General features: G+C 36.5%; 1 pseudogene; it reads right to left on the bottom strand.

The window, feature by feature from the left end:
- Positions 1-4,006: 4,006 nt before the first annotated feature.
- On the bottom strand, positions 4,007-5,048 carry LOC120139165 (annotated as a pseudogene).
- Between the last annotated feature and the right edge of the window lie 999 nt (positions 5,049-6,047).

Below are 6,047 nucleotides of genomic sequence, written 5' to 3'. Positions count from 1 at the left end.
CCAGATGTCTCAATGTTCAAGCTCCCCGCGAGATGCCCCAAGTTGTGTCTTTAGAATAACGCTCATGTTCAGATGAACAACTCAATGCCTTGGGTTAAAATGTCAATTTTGAGTCTAAAAAGACAGTGGTGTGATCTTATTAACTCAAAGAAAGGTATGGGTGTATCAAAAAGATAAAGGCAATGTTCAAGAATTTCAAAGGGAGGTAATGTCAAAATTTGGTTTTTTTGGTAATGACCACGAATTGTTTTGGGAAAAGAATCAAGGTATTTTATTCTGGGGTTTGAGACAGGGTAAGCAAGGTCTAATCTTTCCATATGTCAAAAATCTATAATTCTTGAAGAATTAAAAGAATATTTAATTCATCTAATATTCGAAGAACTAAAGATTAAAATTTGTTCAATTGTTCCACCTTAGAAAGTAGCATAAGTTCAATCGTTTAAAATATTGAGTAAACATGAAAGATCAAAGATGTGTTCAAACAAAACAATCCTCTAAGTGCAAATGATATATGCAATGTCCCTTTCTTCGGCTGTCCATGCCCCTGAATCCATCAGGGTTTAGATTTTGCGCTTCAGTGTCTTACAGTTTTCAGAGGAATATTTGGGGCTTCTTATGTGGTAATAGTTAACAGCTTCAACATCGTAGCCCTCAGGATATATGGACTATTTTCTCAGATCATCCTGGCAAGCTTAGTCATATAACCAACTGATCAGGCTCCCATTGTACTGATTTCAATTTTTTCTTTTGATGTTACAATCTTGCTTCCATGTGGTGTCATATGGTTAAAACCACTTCATCGAATCCTCCATGAAGAAATTTCATGTTTATGAAAATGCTTAAAAATGAAATGTAGATGCAAAATGCAAAATGCAAAATGCAAAAAATGCATGAAATGTTCGAGGCATTGATCTAAAAACATGTCTGTTATTATAAATAATCTTTATTGGGACAAAAGTGTTTTATCTTTTAAGAGACAATAAACATATTTAAAGGTACATCCGGACTAAATCCTCTAGACCCCGAAACAAGTTGACTAGTCTTCTGCCTTCGTGTGTCACCGGTCGAATGCCTTGCCGAACCGCTCTGGCTTCTCTGGCTAAACCGTGCAAGTGACGAGCTATTTTTTGTACTTGTTCCCAAAAGTATCGAATGACTGCATCTATGGCTTTCATCCTTTGCTGAATCGGAAACTCCATTGAAATCCTCCATCAAAGGGATTATCCGAAGTTCATTTGCTTGTTTCTTGAATTTGTCGACAATGACTTCCAATTCAGCTATCGTTTTTGCCATCTTGTTTTTGTCATCTTTGAATTGACTCTCGAGGTTAGTAACCTTTTTTCTCGTCTTGCCCCTGCCACCTTTGTCAACCCATTTTTGAAAAGTTAACTTTTGATGTATTTGATTATGGGCGTCATGTCTTCTTGATCGAATGTGACACATAGTTGTCTTGCAGATTGTCCTCATTTTCTTTCTGAGTCTTTTCTGACCATAGCCGGACCCCTGCGTTTTTCACCTCTTGTATTACAACCCCTTTGTCAATTAATGCGAATTATTTATGTTTTAACAAACACATTTTTGGTGGATCAATACCTCTTTTAAATGATGCAAATGATGAAAACAAAATAAAAGAGAGCAAAAATGAAAAAGGTTAGTGAGGTGAAAATAATAAAAAACAATCATGAAAATAAAAGTCCTACCCCACATGATATCTACCCCACATGCTTATTATTCCTACCCGGACATGATCTTTATCCCGCAAGTTGATTTTGAACAAGTCCTAACCGCATAAATTTCTAGTTCACATGCTTTGAACAGAAAGTAAAGCAGGAAATAATTTCGGCATCCTAGGGTTTAAAATGAGGTTTTGGGGTGGGCTCTAACTCCTTCAAAGTCTCCCCAGTTTAGGTTCTAAAACACGGTACTCGAGTTCTCCTTGCTGGTGCCCCCTTGGGCTTACCAGACCCTTAGTTCTAAACTCATCACAGGCTTGTGTGGACTAAGTTAAACTCGAGAGGACACATTCCCTTATGCCCGCACGGTGAATAAATTCACACGAAGACATAAGGTATATGAATCCCAAAGGCTACTTGCTAGGCCCGCACGGTGAATAAATTCACACGAAGGCGTCGCTTTCACCCTCACTTAAAATAGGGTTTAGAGCTCGGGTATAGAACCTTTGATGAAAAAAAAACTTTGAAGGCTGAAATCATGAGAAAACGATTAGTCCAACTATTTACTCGAAAATATAATCAAAAGTAAGTAAAAATGATCGAAATATTACCTTAAAATTTAAACTTACCCTTTTCGTTAAAAAGACGATTGGAAATTACCTTAGCCTGACTCACTTACCTGTGTCCCCAGCAGAGTCGCCAAGTTGTCGTAGCCATCTTTCGGTTGGGCCCCAGAATTGGGCTTCGACTTGGATTAAACGAATTGGGTTAGGAGTCGCCACCGATCATTTAAAAAATATTTAGGTAGATCGGACATCATCTTACCTGATCTGCGTTTTACCAGATGTGTGTCGGGTTCGGGAGTCGGTTACGGTCAAGGAAGGATTAACACCCTTGAACCGCCCTTTCGGTACCAATTAATTTACCGGTTGTCTTTAATTGCGAAAATTAAAAATTTAAATTAAAATTTAAGAATTCGATTCAACTACTTACCTTTAATCGATTAAAGTATCCCTAAAATCAAAAATAGTATCAATTTGTAAAATAAAAATAAATATGAGAAAAAAGAAAAAAATATTAATAATATTAAAATAAAAAAATGAAAAAAATGAAAAAAATGAAAACCACATACACGTGGTTAACAAAAGCAAAACCACATACACGTGGTTACAAAGCAAATGAATATGGGTCCCTCCCTGCAAAGCAATCAATTGAGATACAATGGCACATTTGTTTGCAATATAGCGTGTCCTTCTACCTTTGTTTTTAGTAGATGTTCGACCAATGAAAAATGAATGGAAAACAAGAACATACTCTCGTGTTGACTCCTGCTTCATCTCTTTCTTCTGCCTTTTTCATTTTCTTCCTCGTCGGATTTCGGGGCTACGCAGCATAGGCTTGCCAGAGCCGAGACAATCAAAATCGCCCTCCTTCTCTCCATCTCTGTTATTTCTCCCTTTATCCTCTCTCTTCTGCTTCGACTCACCGGCGACCAAGACAGATTCCAACAAGGGGAAAACCGACCAACGTAGGTAAAAGCAAACTCTCTCTACTCTATTCTTGCTTTGAAAACAATAGATTGCATGTTAAATAATAAAATCGAAAAAATAAAAATGAGGTAAAATACCTCTGTATATTGCTCTTTCTTTCGAAAAAAAAATTACAAATGTTTCTTGCTATTTTTCTGAGATTTTGTGTGTGTAATCTCGTAAACCTTCTGTGTATTTTGTGTGAGTACTCCCTCGTGATTTTTAGTGTAAAAAACCCGTCCCCAATCATGTTCTAGTTATATGTTTTTATAGTAGAAATAACTCCTATTTTTAGGAGTTCGGTTACAAATGTAACTCTTGGTTTGTTGCTCTGTTATTTTGCGTTGGTGTCGTGTCTGTCGAGGAAACCGACTCTGGTGGCGTGTAACCGTGAAATTCGGATGTGGGGTTGACTCCATGCGGCGCTGCTGAGATGCTTGGGAAGGAAATGGCGCTGAGGTGGGAGATTAGGGTTTCACACAAACCCTAATTTACATTGGTTCGAGCCACAAGTTTCAGCAGATGGGTCAATGCTGGTTTGAAAAATGGGCTGCTGGGCCACATGTTTTGTAAACATTTATTGGGGCCTATAAATGTAAAAAAACGAAATTAATAATATGTATAATATATATAATACGTATATACGTATGTTCTGGTCAAAAAAGTGTGTCTACAATACTATATGATATTATGTATCAAGTATATTAATATGTCCTTGCCAAATATCGTTTGAGGTTATATCGACCCTTGTTGAATTACACGGAGAATCTCTTAAATTTACATGATGCATGCATGATTCATCAATTACTGGTTGATGAAAGTCTTAATATGTGAAATCATTTCTTGAGTTCGAATCTGAGAAAACGGAGAATTATGAAGAACTTGAAATGCATGCCCAACTCCTTTGTAATTCTTTACTTCAACCCTTTTACCAGCACTGGCCAAAGCACTGCAGAATCCCAGGTTCCTTTCCTTCAATATATCCATCTCGGATACGCACACCATTATAGGTGGAAGTTTCAGTTCCCTTAATTTGGTTGCACCACTGGCTAAAGGGTTGCACCATGGATGGTCACGGTTCGAACCCAAAGGCAACGATAATCTCCAATATGCATCGGACGAGGATATAGTGAGTGCCGAGTTAACTTGTGTTGGGGCATGCATTTCGGTTGCGGTCCTTGACTCGCCTCCGAAAAAGGGTTGAATGAAGATCGAGCCTTTGTGAACCAATGGCTTGAGCCCTTGGGATCCTAATCTGGTGGCCACATTGTAAGCTATATTGGCACCAGCACTGTCACCTGCTAGAAACAACTAGAAGGATCACAATGACTTAGCCACCATTTATGCTCACTCGCTCCAGTTACAGCTTGTTGTTTAACCCACATGAGGGTCTCGATGCCGTCTTCGTAAGCAACCGGAAGCCGGTTTTCGGGAGCTAATCGGTAGTTTACGGAGAGGATAATGCAACCTGCTCTCGAAGCAAGACCGGACAAGAACTCATGGTAGCAACTCCAAGAAGCAGAGCCTACACAGAATCCCCCACCATGGAAGTAAACAAGCAAAGGCATCTTGTCGGAGTAGTTCGGTACATAGATACGAATCCACAAGCCGGTGAATTTGTCGACGACAACGTCCTTAGCTGTCAGGCCACCGGCCGCTGTGCAGGGAACGATAGGGATCATTGGCGGCCTCTCGACGTGTCCGTTTTTGTAAACTCGGATGAGCCCTTCAATCTCTTCAACTACGACACCATGGCTCTTCTGGTTTACCTGAACATTGAACCTTGGATCAAAGGAAATGGCTGACATTCTTTTTGTTCAATGACACTATAATAGTAGAATTTGACTTATGAAGTTAATGGTTTTGCGAGTACATTGATCATCCTTATATAGAATGGAAAGAAGAAAAAAAGTTTATTTCACATTCTTCTTTCCTTTTTTTTTAATATTCATGGTCTATATTCGAACATAGATAAAAGAGTTTGACCCTTCAAAAATATTTTTATTAGTTTTCAAAGATATTTTTTATTAGTATGTGTTGTGTACAATGTAGTATTTATTCAAAAAAAATTAATCATTTAACACTGAAAGTTTATATATTCTTACATATCTGCTGTTCATATTTAAAACTTCAAAAAATAATAATTTTTTTTAACCATTAAAATCGTTTGATTCATTATTTTTAAAGTAATCGCCTCCGAGTTACACGTAACTTTAAAGTTGAAAGACAAGTGGAGGATTGAAGTCAACGTATACGGTCACATATAGATTCTCACCCTTTTTCTCCGAGGAAGTCATGGTTCTTTTAACTTAATATGAGGTTCATGCACAAAAGGAGTCGCCAACTTTATTCTTCAAATATATGATCAATCTTACCTTTCAGACCCATGGATATATGGCTTTATTCTTCGGTTTATTCTTCCAAATGTCCATATTTGTTCTCAGAGAAGGACAAAGAGGACGGTTTAATATTAAAAATTTTAAATTTTTATGTATTTCAAATATAAGAAAATAAAAAAATAGTTTTTTAAATAATATAGTGTAACTACAAAATAATTTTTGTTCAAAATTTTTCTTAGTCTATTAATAATATATATACACTCAGAGACGTCTCGGACAATTTTGAGACCATGAATGAAAACTTAAAAATAGACCCCATAAAATAAAAATATATTTTATTATTTTAAACAATTAATTTAATTCGATATTAATAAACCATAGAAAAATGATTAAATTTTTTCAAATATATTATTTTTATTATTTTGTTAAAAAAACATCTTAAATACAATTAAGAGAACAAAAAAAATTGAATGTGAATATGATATGAAGTTTGAATTTGAACAATA

This window comes from Hibiscus syriacus, unplaced genomic scaffold, assembly GCF_006381635.1.
Source record: "Hibiscus syriacus cultivar Baekdansim isolate YM2019G1 unplaced genomic scaffold, ASM638163v2 tig00110729_pilon, whole genome shotgun sequence".
Taxonomy (NCBI): Eukaryota; Viridiplantae; Streptophyta; class Magnoliopsida; order Malvales; family Malvaceae; genus Hibiscus; species Hibiscus syriacus.
Note: the sequence above shows the minus strand (reverse complement) of the source record. Positions and strands in the feature narration are given on the sequence as shown.